We start from the raw sequence: 17,202 nt of genomic DNA, 5'->3' as shown, positions 1-17,202 counted from the left end.
AATTTCTTAGCTTTGCAAGGGATTCTGGGTAACAGAACCTGGTGGTAGGCAGTCGAGTCACCCCATCCTGAATTCCCCTGGGTGTCTAGTCTTCAAAAATTTATAGATTTGCGAGGTTTCCCTAGGTGCCGGCAGAGCTAGGGTTCAAAAACAAAAGGTAGTCTCTTTGCCCAAAAAGGGCACGATTTCACTGCGAAAATAAGGTGCGACCACGTTGCGTTTTGCGGTGTTTCCTGTCGCAGGCACTAGGCAGACCCAGCCAAGTGAGGTACCATTTGTTTCGAGAGACCCGCGGGAATGCTGAGTGGGTGGAAATGTATTGATCCACGCAGATTCCAGAACTTTCCACCACAGAAATGTGAGGAAGATGCGTTTTTTTGTCAATTTCTTAGCTTTGCAAGGGATTCTGGGTAACAGAACCTGGTGGTAGGCAGTCGAGTCACCCCATCCTGAATTCCCCTGCGTGTCTAGTTTTCAACAATGTATAGGTTTGCTTGGTTTGTCTAGGTGCCGGCAGAGCTAGGGTTCAAAAACAAAAGGTAGTCTCTTTGTCCAAAAAGGGCACGATTTCACTGCGAAATTGAGGTGTGACCACGTTGCGTTTTGCGCTGTTTCCTGTCGCAGGCACTGGGCAGACCCAGGCAAGTGAGGTACCATTTTTTCCGGGAGACCCGGGGGAACGCTGGGTGGGTGGAAATTTGTTGATCCACGCAGATTCCAGAACTTTCCACCACAGAAATGTGAGGAAAATGCGTTTTTTTGTCAATTTCTTAGCTCTGCAAGGGATTCTGGGCAACAGAACCTGGTGGTAGGCAGTCGAGTCACCCCATCCTGAATTCCCCTGGGTGTCTAGTTTTCAAAAACGTATAGGTTTTCTAGGTTTCCCTAGGTGCCGGCAGAGCTAGGGTTCAAAAACAAAAGATAGTCTCTTTGTCCAAAAAGGGCACGATTTCACTGCGAAATTGAGGTGTGACCACGTTGCGTTTTGCGCTGTTTCCTGTCGCAGGCACTAGGCAGACCCAGGCAAGTGAGGTAGAATTTTTTTCGGGAGACCCCGGGGAACGCTGGGTGGGTGGAAATTTGTTGATCCACGCAGATACCAGAACTTTCCACCACAGAAATGTGAGGAAAATGCGTTTTTTGTGTGAATTTCTTAGCTTTGCAAGGGATTCTGGGTAACAGAACCTGGTGGTAGGCAGTCGAGTCACCCCATCCTGAATTCCCCTGGGTGTCTAGTCTTCAAAAATTTATAGATTTGCGAGGTTTCCCTAGGTGCCGGCAGAGCTAGGGTTCAAAAACAAAATGTAGTCTCTTTTCCCAAAAAGGGCACGATTTCACTGCGAAAATAAGGTGCGACCACGTTGCGTTTTGCGGTGTTTCCTGTCGCAGGCACTAGGCAGACCCAGCCAAGTGAGGTACCATTTGTTTCGAGAGACCCGCGGGAATGCTGAGTGGGTGGAAATGTATTGATCCACGCAGATTCCAGAACTTTCCACCACAGAAATGTGAGGAAAATGCGTTTTTTCTTGTCAATTTCTTAGCTTTGCAAGGGATTCTGGGTAACAGAACCTGGTGGTAGGCAGTCGAGTCACCCCATCCTGAATTCCCCTGGGTGTCTAGTTTTCAACAATGTATAGGTTTGCTAGGTTTCTCTAGGTGCCGGCAGAGCTAGGGTTCAAAAACAAAAGGTAGTCTCTTTGTCCAAAAAGGGCACGATTTCACTGCGAAATTGAGGTGTGACCATGTTGTGTTTTGCGCTGTTTCCTGTCGCAGGCACTGGGCAGACCCAGGCAAGTGAGGTACCATTTTTTCCGGGAGACCCGGGGGAACGCTGGGTGGGTGGAAATTTGTTGATCCACGCAGATTCCAGGACTTTCCACCACAGAAATGTGAGGAAAATGCGTTTTTTTGTCGATTTCTTAGCTTTGCAAGGGATTCTGGGCAACAGAACCTGGTGGTAGGCAGTCGAGTCACCCCATCCTGAATTCCCCTGGGTGTCTAGTTTTCAAAAACGTATAGGTTTGCTAGGTTTCCCTAGGTGCCGGCAGAGCTAGGGTTCAAAAACAAAAGGTAGTCTCTTTGCCCAAAAAGGGCACGATTTCACTGCGAAATTGAGGTGCGACCACGTTGCGTTTTGTGCTGTTTCCTGTCACAGGCACTAGGCAGACCCAGGCAAGTGAGGTACCATTTTTTTGGGGAGACCCGCGGGAACGCTGAGTGGGTGGAAATTTGTTGATCCACGCAGATTCCAGAACTTTCCACCACAGAAATGTGAGGAAAATGCGTTTTTTCTTGTCAATTTCTTAGCTTTGCAAGGGATTCTGGGTAACAGAACCTGGTGGTAGGCAGTCGAGTCACCCCATCCTGAATTCCTCTGGGTGTCTAGTTTTCAAAAATGTATAGGTTTGCTAGGTCTGTAGGTGCCGGCAGAGCTAGGGTTCAAAAACAAAAGGTAGTCTCTTTGTCCAAAAAGGGCACGATTTTACTGCGAAATTGAGGTGTGACCACGTTGCGTTTTGTGCTGTTTCCTGTCACAGGCACTAGGCAGACCCAGGCAAGTGAGGTACCATTTTTTTCGGGAGACCCGGGGGAACGCTGGGTGGCTGGAAATTTGTTGATCCACGCAGATTCCAGAACTTTCCACCACAGAAATGTGAGGAAGATGCGTTTTTTTGTCAATTTCTTAGCTTTGCAAGGGATTCTGGGTAACAGAACCTGGTGGTAGGCAGTCGAGTCACCCCATCCTGAATTCCACTGCGTGTCTAGTTTTCAACAATGTATAGGTTTGCTTGGTTTGTCTAGGTGCCGGCAGAGCTAGGGTTCAAAAACAAAAGGTAGTCTCTTTGTCCAAAAAGGGCACGATTTCACTGCGAAATTGAGGTGTGACCACGTTGCGTTTTGCGCTGTTTCCTGTCGCAGGCACTAGGCAGACCCAGGCAAGTGAGGTACCAGTTTTTTCCGGGAGACCCTGGGGAACGCTGGGTGGGTGGAAATTTGTTGATCCACGCAGATTCCAGAACTTTCCACCACAGAAATGTGAGGAAAATGCGTTTTTTTGTCAATTTCTTAGCTCTGCAAGGGATTCTGGGCAACAGAACCTGGTGGTAGGCAGTCGAGTCACCCCATCCTGAATTCCCCTGGGTGTCTAGTTTTCAAAAAGGTATAGGTTTTCTAGGTTTCCCTAGGTGCCGGCAGAGCTAGGGTTCAAAAACAAAAGATAGTCTCTTTGTCCAAAAAGGGCACGATTTCACTGCGAAATTGAGGTGTGACCACGTTGCGTTTTGCGCTGTTTCCTGTCGCAGGCACTAGGCAGACCCAGGCAAGTGAGGTAGAATTTTTTTCGGGAGACCCCGGGGAACGCTGGGTGGGTGGAAATTTGTTGATCCACGCAGATACCAGAACTTTCCACCACAGAAATGTGAGGAAAATGCGTTTTTTGTGTGAATTTCTTAGCTTTGCAAGGGATTCTGGGTAACAGAACCTGGTGGTAGGCAGTCGAGTCACCCCATCCTGAATTCCCCTGGGTGTCTAGTCTTCAAAAATTTATAGATTTGCGAGGTTTCCCTAGGTGCCGGCAGAGCTAGGGTTCAAAAACAAAAGGTAGTCTCTTTGCCCAAAAAGGGCACGATTTCACTGCGAAAATAAGGTGCGACCACGTTGCGTTTTGCGGTGTTTCCTGTCGCAGGCACTAGGCAGACCCAGCCAAGTGAGGTACCATTTGTTTCGAGAGACCCGCGGGAATGCTGAGTGGGTGGAAATGTATTGATCCACGCAGATTCCAGAACTTTCCACCACAGAAATGTGAGGAAAATGCGTTTTTTCTTGTCAATTTCTTAGCTTTGCAAGGGATTCTGGGTAACAGAACCTGGTGGTAGGCAGTCGAGTCACCCCATCCTGAATTCCCCTGGGTGTCTAGTTTTCAACAATGTATAGGTTTGCTAGGTTTCTCTAGGTGCCGGCAGAGCTAGGGTTCAAAAACAAAAGGTAGTCTCTTTGTCCAAAAAGGGCACGATTTCACTGCGAAATTGAGGTGTGACCATGTTGTGTTTTGCGCTGTTTCCTGTCGCAGGCACTGGGCAGACCCAGGCAAGTGAGGTACCATTTTTTCCGGGAGACCCGGGGGAACGCTGGGTGGGTGGAAATTTGTTGATCCACGCAGATTCCAGAACTTTCCACCACAGAAATGTGAGGAAAATGCGTTTTTTCTTGTCAATTTCTTAGCTTTGCAAGGGATTCTGGGTAACAGAACCTGGTGGTAGGCAGTCGAGTCACCCCATCCTGAATTCCTCTCGGTGTCTAGTTTTCAAAAACGTATAGGTTTGCTAGGTTTCCCTAGGTGCCGGCGGAGCTAGGGTTCAAAAACAAAAGGTAGTCTCTTTGCCCAAAAAGGGCACGATTTCACTGCGAAATTGAGGTGCGACCACGTTGCGTTTTGTGCTGTTTCCTGTCACAGGCACTAGGCAGACCCAGGCAAGTGAGGTACCATTTTTTTGGGGAGACCCGCGGGAACGCTGAGTGGGTGGAAATTTGTTGATCCACGCAGATTCCAGAACTTTCCACCACAGAAATGTGAGGAAAATGCGTTTTTTCTTGTCAATTTCTTAGCTTTGCAAGGGATTCTGGGTAACAGAACCTGGTGGTAGGCAGTCGAGTCACCCCATCCTGAATTCCTCTGGGTGTCTAGTTTTCAAAAATGTATAGGTTTGCTAGGTCTGTAGGTGCCGGCAGAGCTAGGGTTAAAAAACAAAAGGTAGTCTCTTTGTCCAAAAAGGGCACGATTTTACTGCGAAATTGAGGTGTGACCACGTTGCGTTTTGTGCTGTTTCCTGTCACAGGCACTAGGCAGACCCAGGCAAGTGAGGTACCATTTTTTTCGGGAGACCCGGGGGAACGCTGGGTGGCTGGAAATTTGTTGATCCACGCAGATTCCAGAACTTTCCACCACAGAAATGTGAGGAAGATGCGTTTTTTTGTCAATTTCTTAGCTTTGCAAGGGATTCTGGGTAACAGAACCTGGTGGTAGGCAGTCGAGTCACCCCATCCTGAATTCCCCTGCGTGTCTAGTTTTCAACAATGTATAGGTTTGCTAGGTTTGTCTAGGTGCCGGCAGAGCTAGGGTTCAAAAACAAAAGGTAGTCTCTTTGTCCAAAAAGGGCACGATTTCACTGCGAAATTGAGGTGTGACCACGTTGCGTTTTGCGCTGTTTCCTGTCGCAGGCACTGGGCAGACCCAGGCAAGTGAGGTACCATTTTTTCCGGGAGACCCGGGGAAATGCTGGGTGGGTGGAAATTTGTTGATCCACGCAGATTCCAGAACTTTCCACCACAGAAATGTGAGGAAAATGCGTTTTTTTGTCAATTTCTTAGATTTGCAAGGGATTCTGGGCAACAGAATCTGGTGGTAGGCAGTCGAGTCACCCCATCCTGAATTCCCCTGGGTGTCTAGTTTTCAAAAACGTATAGGTTTGCTAGGTTTCCCTAGGTGCCGCAGAGCTAGGGTTCAAAAACAAAAGGTAGTCTCTTTGCCCAAAAAGGGCACGATTTCACTGCGAAATTGAGGTGCGACCACGTTGCGTTTTGTGCTGTTTCCTGTCACAGGCACTAGGCAGACCCAGGCAAGTGAGGTACCATTTTTTTCGGGAGACCCTGGGGAACGCTGGGTGGGTGGAAATTTGTTGATCCACGCAGATTCCAGAACTTTCCACCACAGAAATGTGAGGAAAATGCATTTTTTTTGTCAATTTCTTAGCTTTGCAAGGAATTCTGGGTAACAGAACCTGGTGGTAGACAGTTGAGTCACCCCATCCTGAATTACCCTGGGTGTCTAGTTTTAAAAAATGTATAGGTTTGATAGGATTCCCTAGGTGCCGGCAGAGCTAGGGTTCAAAAACAAAAGGTAGTCTCTTTGTCCAAAAAGGGCACGATTTCACTGCGAAATTGAGATGAGACCACGTTGCGTTTTGCCCTGTTTCCAGTCGGAGGCACTAGGCAGACCCAGGCAAGTGAGGTACCATTTTTTTTGGGAGACCCGGGGGAACGCTGGGTGGGTGGAAATTTGTTGATCCACGCAGATTCCAGAACTTTCCACCACAGAAATGTGAGGAAAATGCATTTTTCTTGTCAATTTCATAGCTTTGCAAGGGATTCTGGGTAACAGAACCTGGAGGTAGGCAGTCAAGTCACCCCATACTGAATTCCCCTGGGTGTCTAGTTTTCAAAAATATCTAGGTTTACTAGGTTTCCCTAGGTGCCGGCAGAGCTATGGTTCAAAAACAAAAGGTAGTCTCTTTGCCCAAAAAGGGCACGATTTCACTGCGAAAATGAGGTGCGACCACTTTGCGTTTGGCGCTGTTTCCTGTCGCAGGCACTAGGCAGACCCAGGCAAGTGAGGTACCATTTTTTTTGGGAGACCCGCGGGAACGCTGGGTGCGTGGAAATTTGTTGATCCACGCAGATTCCAGAACTTTCCACCACAGAAATGTGAGGAAAATGCGTTTTTTGTGTGAATTTCTTAGCTTTGCAAGGGATTCTGGGTAACAGAACCTGGTGGTAGGCAGTCGAGTCACCCCATCCTGAATTCCCCTGGGTGTCTAGTCTTCAAACATGTATAGGTTTGCTAGGTTTCCCTAGGTGCCGGCAGAGCTAGGGTTCAAAAACAAAAGGTAGTCTCTTTGCCCAAAAAGGGCACGATTTCACTGCGAAATTGAGGTGTGACCACGTTGCGTTTTGCGCTGTTTCCTGTCGCAGGCACTAGGCAGACCCAGGCAAGTGAGGTACCAGTTTTTTCCGGGAGACCCTGGGGAACGCTGGGTGGGTGGAAATTTGTTGATCCACGCAGATTCCAGAACTTTCCACCACAGAAATGTGAGGAAAATGCGTTTTTTTGTCAATTTCTTAGCTTTGCAAGGGATTCTGGGCAACAGAACCTGGTGGTAGGCAGTCGAGTCACCCCATCCTGAATTCCCCTGGGTGTCTAGTTTTCAAAAACGTATAGGTTTTCTAGGTTTCCCTAGGTGCCGGCAGAGCTAGGGTTCAAAAACAAAAGATAGTCTCTTTGTCCAAAAAGGGCACGATTTCACTGCGAAATTGAGGTGTGACCACGTTGCGTTTTGCGCTGTTTCCTGTCGCAGGCACTAGGCAGACCCAGGCAAGTGAGGTAGAATTTTTTTCGGGAGACCCCGGGGAACGCTGGGTGGGTGGAAATTTGTTGATCCACGCAGATTCCAGAACTTTCCACCACAAAAATGTGAGGAAAATGCATTTTTTTGTCAATTTCTTAGCTTTGCAAGGAATTCTGGGTAACAGAACCTGGTGGTAGGCAGTCGAGTCACCCCATCCTGAATTCCCCTGGGGGTCTAGTTTTCAAAAATGTATAGGTTTGCTAGGTTTCCCTAGGTGCCGGCAGAGCTAGGGTTCAAAAACAAAATGTAGTCTCTTTTCCCAAAAAGGGCACGATTTCACTGCGAAAATAAGGTGCGACCACGTTGCGTTTTGCGCTGTTTCCTGTCGCAGGCACTAGGCAGACCCAGGCAAGTGAGGTAGAATTTTTTTCGGGAGACCCCGGGGAACGCTGGGTGGGTGGAAATTTGTTGATCCACGCAGATTCCAGAACTTTCCACCACAGAAATGTGAGGAAAATGCGTTTTTTTGTGAATTTCTTAGCTTTGCAAGGGATTCCGGGTAACAGAACCTGGTGGTAGGCAGTCGAGTCACCCCATCCTGAATTCCCCTGGGTGTCTAGTCTTCAAAAATTTAGAGGTTTGCTAGGTTTCCCTAGGTGCCGGCAGAGCTAGGGTTCAAAAACAAAATGTAGTCTCTTTTCCCAAAAAGGGCACGATTTCACTGCGAAAATAAGGTGCGACCACGTTGCGTTTTGCGCTGTTTCCTGTCGCAGGCACTAGGCAGACCCAGGCAAGTGAGGTACCATTTTTTTCGGGAGACCCGCGGGAACGCTGAGTGGGTGGAAATTTGTTGATCCACGCAGATTCCAGAACTTTCAACCACAGAAATGTGAGGAAAATGCGTTTTTTCTTGTCAATTTCTTAGCTTTGCAAGGGATTCTGGGTAACAGAACCTGGTGGTAGGCAGTCGAGTCACCCCATCTTGATTTCCTCTGGGTGTCTAGTTTCAACAATGTATAGGTTTGCTAGGTTTCTCTAGGTGCCGGCAGAGCTAGGGTTCAAAAACAAAAGGTAGTCTCTTTGTCCAAAAAGGGCACGATTTCACTGCGAAATTGAGGTGTGACCACGTTACGTTTTGCGCTGTTTCCTGTCGCAGGCACTAGGCAGACCCAGGCAAGTGAGGTACCAGTTTTTTCCGGGAGACCCGGGGGAACGCTGGGTGGGTGGAAATTTGTTGATCCACGCAGATTCCAGAACTTTCCACCACAGAAATGTGAGGAAAATGTGTTTTTTTGTCAATTTCTTAGCTTTGCAAGGGATTCTGGGTAACAGAACCTGGTGATAGGCAGTCGAGTCACCCCATCCTGAATTCCCCTGGGGGTCTAGTTTTCAAAAACGTATAGGTTTGCTAGGTCCCTAGGTGCCGGCAGAGCTAGGGTTCAAAAACAAAAGGTAGTCTCTTTGCCCAAAAAGGGCACGATTTCACTGCGAAATTGAGGTGCGACCGCGTTGGGTTTTGTGCTGTTTCCTGTCACAGGCACTAGGCAGACCCAGGCAAGTGAGGTACCATTTTTTTCAGGAGACCCGGGGGAGCACTGGGTGGGTGGAAATTTGTTGAGCCACGCAGATTCCAGAGCTTTCCACCACAGAAATGTGAGGAAAATGCGTTTTTTTTGTCAATTTCTTAGATTTGCAAGGGATTCTGGGTAACAGAACCTGGTGGTAGGCAGTCGAGTCACCCCATCCTGAATTCCCCTGGGTGTCTAGTTTTCAAAAATGTATAGGTTTGCTAGGTTTCCCTAGGTGCCGGCAGAGCTAGGGTTCAAAAACAAAAAGTAGTCTCTTTGCCCAAAAAGGGCACGATTTCACTGTGAAAATGAGGTGCGACCACGTTGCGTTTTGCGCTGTTTCCTGTCGCAGGCACTAGGCAGACCCAGGCAAGTGAGGTACCATTTTTTTCGGGAGACCCGCGGGAACGCTGAGTGGGTGGAAATTTGTTGATCCACGCAGATTCCAGAACTTTCCACCACAGAAATGTGAGGAAAATGCGTTTTTTGTGTGAATTTCTTAGCTTTGCAAGGGATTCTGGGTAACAGAACCTGGTGGTAGGCAGTCAAGTCACCCCATCCTGAATTCCCCTGGGTGTCTAGTCTTCAAAAATGTATAGATTTGCGAGGTTTCCCTAGGTGCCGGCAGAGCTAGTGTTCAAAAACAAAAGGTAGTCTCTTTGCCCAAAAAGGGCACGATTTCACTGCGAAAATAAGGTGCGACCACGTTGCGTTTTGCGGTGTTTCCTGTCGCAGGCACTAGGCAGACCCAGGCAAGTGAGGTACCATTTGTTTCGGGAGACCCGCGGGAATGCTGAGTGGGTGGAAATGTATTGATCCACGCAGATTCCAGAACTTTCCACCACAGAAATGTGAGGAAAATGTGTTTTTTCTTGTCAATTTCTTAATTTTGCAAGGGATTCTGGGTAACAGAACCTGGTGGTAGGCAGTCGAGTCACCCCATCCTGAATTCCCCTGGGTGTCTAGTTTTCAACAATGTATAGGTTTGCTAGGTTTCTCTAGGCGCCGGCAGAGCTACGGTTCAAAAACAAAAGGTAGTCTCTTTGTCCAAAAAGGGCACGATTTCACTGCGAAATTGAGGTGTGATCACGTTGCGTTTTGCGCTGTTTCCTGTCGCAGGCACTGGGCAGACCCAGGCAAGTGAGGTACCATTTTTTCCGGGAGACCCGGGGGAACGCTGGGTGGGTGGAAATTTGTTGATCCACGCAGATTCCAGGACTTTCCACCACAGAAATGTGAGGAAAATGCGTTTTTTTGTCAATTTCTTAGCTTTGCAAGGGATTCTGGGCAACAGAACCTGGTGGTAGGCAGTCGAGTCACCCCATCCTGAATTCCCCTGGGTGTCTAGTTTTCAAAAACGTATAGGTTTGCTAGGTTTCCCTAGGTGCCGGCAGAGCTAGGGTTCAAAAACAAAAGGTAGCCTCTTTGCCCAAAAAGGGCACGATTTCACTGCGAAATTGAGGTGCGACCACGTTGCGTTTTGTGCTGTTTCCTGTCACAGGCACTAGGCAGACCCAGGCAAGTGAGGTACCATTTTTTTTGGGAGACCCGCGGGAACGCTGAGTGGGTGGAAATTTGTTGATCCACGCAGATTCCAGAACTTTCCACCACAGAAATGTGAGGAAAATGCGTTTTTTCTTGTCAATTTCTTAGCTTTGCAAGGGATTCTGGGTAACAGAACCTGGTGGTAGGCAGTCGAGTCACCCCATCCTGAATTCCTCTGGGTGTCTAGTTTTCAAAAATGTATAGGTTTGCTAGGTCCCTAGGTGCCGGCAGAGCTAGGGTTCAAAAACAAAAGGTAGTCTCTTTGTCCAAAAAGGGCACGATTTTACTGCGAAATTGAGGTGTGACCACGTTGCGTTTATTGCTGTTTCCTGTCACAGGCACTAGGCAGATCCAGGCAAGTGAGGTACCATTTTTTTCGGGAGACCCGGGGAAACGCTGGGTGGGTGGAAATGTGTTGATCCACGCAGATTCCAGAACTTTCCACCACAGAAATGTGAGGAAAATGCGTTTTTTTGTCAATTTCTTAGCTTTGCAAGGGATTCTGGGTAACAGAACCTGGTGGTAGGCAGTCGAGTCACCCCATCCTGAATTCCCCTGGGTGTCTAGTTTTCACAAATGTATAGGTTTGCTAGATTTCCCTAGGTGCCGGCAGAGCTAGGGTTCAAAAACAAAAGGTACTCTCTTTGTCCAAAAAGGGCACAATTTCACTGCGAAATTGAGGTGCGACCACGTTGCGTTTTGCGCTGTTTCCTGTCGCAGGCACTAGGCAGACCCAGGCAAGTGAGGTACCATTTTTTTCGGGAGGCCCGGGGGAACGCTGGGTGGGTGGAAATTTGTTGATCCACGCAGATTCCAGAACTTTCCACCACAGAAATGTGAGGAAGATGCGTTTTTTTGTCAATTTCTTAGCTTTGCAATGGATTCTGGGTAACAGAACCTGGTGGTAGGCAGTCGAGTCACCCCATCCTGAATTCCCCTGGGTGTCTAGTTTCCAAAAATGTATAGGTTTGCTAGGTTTCCCTAGGTGCCGGCAGAGCTAGGGTTCAAAAACAAAAGGTAGTCTCTTTGCCCAAAAAGGGCATGATTTCACTGCGACAATGAGGTGCGACCACATTGCGTTTTCCGCTGTTTCCTGTCGCAGGCACTAGGCAGACCCAGGCAAGAGAGGTACCATTTTTTTCGGGAGACCAGTGGGAACGCTGGGTGGGTGGAAATTTGTTGATCCACGCAGATTCCAGGACTTTCCACCACAGAAATGTGAGGAAAATGCGTTTTTTTGTCAATTTCTTAGCTTTGCAAGGGATTCTGGGCAACAGAACCTGGTGGTAGGCAGTCGAGTCACCCCATCCTGAATTCCCCTGGGTGTCTAGTTTTCAAAAACGTATAGGTTTGCTAGGTTTCCCTAGGTGCCGGCAGAGCTAGGGTTCAAAAACAAAAGGTAGCCTCTTTGCCCAAAAAGGGCACGATTTCACTGCGAAATTGAGGTGCGACCACGTTGCGTTTTGTGCTGTTTCCTGTCACAGGCACTAGGCAGACCCAGGCAAGTGAGGTACCATTTTTTTTGGGAGACCCGCGGGAACGCTGAGTGGGTGGAAATTTGTTGATCCACGCAGATTCCAGAACTTTCCACCACAGAAATGTGAGGAAAATGCGTTTTTTCTTGTCAATTTCTTAGCTTTGCAAGGGATTCTGGGTAACAGAACCTGGTGGTAGGCAGTCGAGTCACCCCATCCTGAATTCCTCTGGGTGTCTAGTTTTCAAAAATGTATAGGTTTGCTAGGTCCCTAGGTGCCGGCAGAGCTAGGGTTCAAAAACAAAAGGTAGTCTCTTTGTCCAAAAAGGGCACGATTTTACTGCGAAATTGAGGTGTGACCACGTTGCGTTTATTGCTGTTTCCTGTCACAGGCACTAGGCAGATCCAGGCAAGTGAGGTACCATTTTTTTCGGGAGACCCGGGGAAACGCTGGGTGGGTGGAAATGTGTTGATCCACGCAGATTCCAGAACTTTCCACCACAGAAATGTGAGGAAAATGCGTTTTTTTGTCAATTTCTTAGCTTTGCAAGGGATTCTGGGTAACAGAACCTGGTGGTAGGCAGTCGAGTCACCCCATCCTGAATTCCCCTGGGTGTCTAGTTTTCACAAATGTATAGGTTTGCTAGATTTCCCTAGGTGCCGGCAGAGCTAGGGTTCAAAAACAAAAGGTACTCTCTTTGTCCAAAAAGGGCACAATTTCACTGCGAAATTGAGGTGCGACCACGTTGCGTTTTGCGCTGTTTCCTGTCGCAGGCACTAGGCAGACCCAGGCAAGTGAGGTACCATTTTTTTCGGGAGGCCCGGGGGAACGCTGGGCGGGTGGAAATTTGTTGATCCACGCAGATTCCAGAACTTTCCACCACAGAAATGTGAGGAAGATGCGTTTTTTTGTCAATTTCTTAGCTTTGCAATGGATTCTGGGTAACAGAACCTGGTGGTAGGCAGTCGAGTCACCCCATCCTGAATTCCCCTGGGTGTCTAGTTTCCAAAAATGTATAGGTTTGCTAGGTTTCCCTAGGTGCCGGCAGAGCTAGGGTTCAAAAACAAAATGTAGTCTCTTTGCCCAAAAAGGGCATGATTTCACTGCGACAATGAGGTGCGACCACGTTGCGTTTTCCGCTGTTTCCTGTCGCAGGCACTAGGCAGACCCAGGCAAGAGAGGTACCATTTTTTTCGGGAGACCAGTGGGAACGCTGGGTGGGTGGAAATTTGTTGATCCACGCAGATTCCAGAACTTTCCACCACAGAAATGTGAGGAAAATGCGTTTTTTTTGTACATTTCTTAGCTTTGCAAGGGATTCTAGGTAACAGAACCTGGTGGTAGGCAGTCGAGTCACGCCAACCTGAATTCCCCTGGGTGTCTAGTTTTCAAAAATGTATAGGTTTGCTAGGTTTGTCTAGGTGCCGGCAGAGCTAGGGTTCAAAAACAAAAGGTAGTCTCTTTGTCCAAAAAGGGCACGATTTCACTGCGAAATTGAGGTGTGACCACGTTGCGTTTTGCGCTGTTTCGTGTCGCAGGCACTATGCAGACCCAAGCAAGTGAGGTAGCATTTTTTTCGGGAGACCCGGGGGAACGCTGGGTGGGTGGAAATTTGTTGATCCACGCAGATTCCAGAACTTTCCACCACAGAAATGTGAGGAAAATGCATTTTTCTTGTCAATTTCATAGCTTTGCAAGGGATTCTGGGTAACAGAACCTGGTGGTAGGCAGTCAAGTCACCCCATACTGAATTCCCCTGGGTGTCTAGTTTTCAAAAATATCTAGGTTTACTAGGTTTCCCTAGGTGCCGGCAGAGCTAGGGTTCAAAAACAAAAGGTAGTCTCTTTGCCCAAAAAGGGCACGATTTCACTGCGAAAATGAAGTGCGACCACTTTGCGTTTTGCGCTGTTTCCTGTCGCAGGCACTAGGCAGACCCAGGCAAGTGAGGTACCATTTTTTTCGGGAGACCCGCGGGAACGCTGGGTGTGTGGAAATTTGTTGATCCACGCAGATTCCAGAACTTTCCACCACAGAAATGTGAGGAAAATGCGTTTTTTGTGTGAATTTCTTAGCTTTGCAAGGGATTCTGGGTAACAGAACCTGGTGGTAGGCAGTCGAGTCACCCCATCCTGAATTCCCCTGGGTGTCTAGTCTTCAAACATGTATAGGTTTGCTAGGTTTCCCTAGGTGCCAGCAGAGCTAGGGTTCAAAAACAAAAGGTAGTCTCTTTGCCCAAAAAGGGCACGATTTCACTGCGAAATTGAGGTGTGACCACGTTGCGTTTTGCGCTGTTTCCTGTCGCAGGCACTAGGCAGACCCAGGCAAGTGAGGTACCAGTTTTTTCCGAGAGACCCTGGGGAACGCTGGGTGGGTGGAAATTTGTTGATCCACGCAGATTCCAGAACTTTCCACCACAGAAATGTGAGGAAAATGCGTTTTTTTGTCAATTTCTTAGCTTTGCAAGGGATTCTGGGCAACAGAACCTGGTGGTAGGCAGTCGAGTCACCCCATCCTGAATTCCCCTGGGTGTCTAGTTTTCAAAAACGTATAGGTTTTCTAGGTTTCCCTAGGTGCCGGCAGAGCTAGGGTTCAAAAACAAAAGATAGTCTCTTTGTCCAAAAAGGGCACGATTTCACTGCGAAATTGAGGTGTGACCACGTTGCGTTTTGCGCTGTTTCCTGTCGCAGGCACTAGGCAGACCCAGGCAAGTGAGGTAGAATTTTTTTCGGGAGACCCCGGGAACGCTGGGTGGGTGGAAATTTGTTGATCCACGCAGATTCCAGAACTTTCCACCACAGAAATGTGAGGAAAATGCATTTTTTTTGTCAATTTCTTAGCTTTGCAAGGAATTCTGGGTAACAGAACCTGGTGGTAGGCAGTCGAGTCACCCCATCCTGAATTCCCCTGGGGGTCTAGTTTTCAAAAACGTATAGGTTTGCTAGGTCCCTAGGTGCCGGCAGAGCTAGGGTTCAAAAACAAAAGGTAGTCTCTTTGCCCAAAAAGGGCACGATTTCACTGCAAAATTGAGGTGCGACCGCGTTGGGTTTTGTGCTGTTTCCTGTCACAGGCACTAGGCAGACCCAGGCAAGTGAGGTACCATTTTTTTCGGGAGACCCGGGGGAGCACTGGGTGGGTGGAAATTTGTTGAGCCACGCAGATTCCAGAGCTTTCCACCACAGAAATGTGAGGAAAATGCATTTTTTGTGTGAATTTCTTAGATTTGCAAGGGATTCTGGGTAACAGAACCTGGTGGTAGGCAGTCGAGTCACCCCATCCTGAATTCCCCTGGGTGTCTAGTCTTCAAACATGTATAGGTTTGCTAGGTTTCCCTAGGTGCCAGCAGAGCTAGGGTTCAAAAACAAAAGGTAGTCTCTTTGCCCAAAAAGGGCACGATTTCACTGCGAAATTGAGGTGTGACCACGTTGCGTTTTGCGCTGTTTCCTGTCGCAGGCACTAGGCAGACCCAGGCAAGTGAGGTACCAGTTTTTTCCGGGAGACCCTGGGGAACGCTGGGTGGGTGGAAATTTGTTGATCCACGCAGATTCCAGAACTTTCCACCACAGAAATGTGAGGAAAATGCGTTTTTTTGTCAATTTCTTAGCTTTGCAAGGGATTCTGGGCAACAGAACCTGGTGGTAGGCAGTCGAGTCACCCCATCCTGAATTCCCCTGGGTGTCTAGTTTTCAAAAACGTATAGGTTTTCTAGGTTTCCCTAGGTGCCGGCAGAGCTAGGGTTCAAAAACAAAAGATAGTCTCTTTGTCCAAAAAGGGCACGATTTCACTGCGAAATTGAGGTGTGACCACGTTGCGTTTTGCGCTGTTTCCTGTCGCAGGCACTAGGCAGACCCAGGCAAGTGAGGTAGAATTTTTTTCGGGAGACCCCGGGGAACGCTGGGTGGGTGGAAATTTGTTGATCCACGCAGATTCCAGAACTTTCCACCACAGAAATGTGAGGAAAATGCGTTTTTTTGTCAATTTCTTAGCTTTGCAAGGAATTCTGGGTAACAGAACCTGGTGGTAGGCAGTCGAGTCACCCCATCCTGAATTCCCCTGGGGGTCTAGTTTTCAAAAACGTATAGGTTTGCTAGGTCCCTAGGTGCCGGCAGAGCTAGGGTTCAAAAACAAAAGGTAGTCTCTTTGCCCAAAAAGGGCACGATTTCACTGCAAAATTGAGGTGCGACCGCGTTGGGTTTTGTGCTGTTTCCTGTCACAGGCACTAGGCAGACCCAGGCAAGTGAGGTACCATTTTTTTCGGGAGACCCGGGGGAGCACTGGGTGGGTGGAAATTTGTTGAGCCACGCAGATTCCAGAGCTTTCCACCACAGAAATGTGAGGAAAATGCATTTTTTTTGTCAATTTCTTAGATTTGCAAGGGATTCTGGGTAACAGAACCTGGTGGTAGGCAGTCGAGTCACCCCATCCTGAATTCCCCTGGGTGTCTAGTTTTCAAAAACGTATAGGTTTGCTAGGTTTCCCTAGGTGCCGGCAGAGCTAGGGTTCAAAAACAAAAGGTAGTCTCTTTGCCCAAAAAGGGCACGATTTCACTGCGAAATTGAGGTGCGACCACGTTGCGTTTTGTGCTGTTTCCTGTCACAGGCACTAGGCAGACCCAGGCAAGTGAGGTACCATTTTTTTTGGGAGACCCGCGTGAACGCTGAGTGGGTGGAAATTTGTTGATCCACGCAGATTCCAGAACTTTCCACCACAGAAATGTGAGGAAAATGCGTTTTTTCTTGTCAATTTCTTAGCTTTGCAAGGGATTCTGGGTAACAGAACCTGGTGGTAGGCAGTCGAGTCACCCCATCCTGAATTCCTCTGGGTGTCTAGTTTTCAAAAATGTATAGGTTTGCTAGGTCCCTAGGTGCCGGCAGAGCTAGGGTTCAAAAACAAAAGGTAGTCTCTTTGTCCAAAAAGGGCACGATTTTACTGCGAAATTGAGGTGTGACCACGTTGCGTTTATTGCTGTTTCCTGTCACAGGCACTAGGCAGACCCAGGCAAGTGAGGTACCATTTTTTTCGGGAGGCCCGGGGGAACGCTGGGTGGGTGGAAATTTGTTGATCCACGCAGATTCCAGAACTTTCCACCACAGAAATGTGAGGAAGATGCGTTTTTTTGTCAATTTCTTAGCTTTGCAATGGATTCTGGGTAACAGAACCTGGTGGTAGGCAGTCGAGTCACCCCATCCTGAATTCCCCTGGGTGTCTAGTTTTCAAAAATGTATAGGTTTGCTAGGTTTCCCTAGGTGCCGGCAGAGCTAGGGTTCAAAAACAAAAGGTAGTCTCTTTGCCCAAAAAGGGCATGATTTCACTGCGAAAATGAGGTGCGACCACGTTGCGTTTTGCGCTGTTTCCTGTCGCAGGCACTAGGCAGACCCAGGCAAGAGAGGTACCATTTTTTTCGGGAGACCAGTGGGAACGCTGGGTGGGTGGAAATTTGTTGATCCACGCAGATTCCAGAACTTTCCACCACAGAAATGGGAGGAAAATGCGTTT

Source organism: Lissotriton helveticus, chromosome 12, assembly GCF_964261635.1.
Source record: "Lissotriton helveticus chromosome 12, aLisHel1.1, whole genome shotgun sequence".
In the NCBI taxonomy this organism is placed as follows: Eukaryota; Metazoa; Chordata; class Amphibia; order Caudata; family Salamandridae; genus Lissotriton; species Lissotriton helveticus.
Note: the sequence above shows the minus strand (reverse complement) of the source record.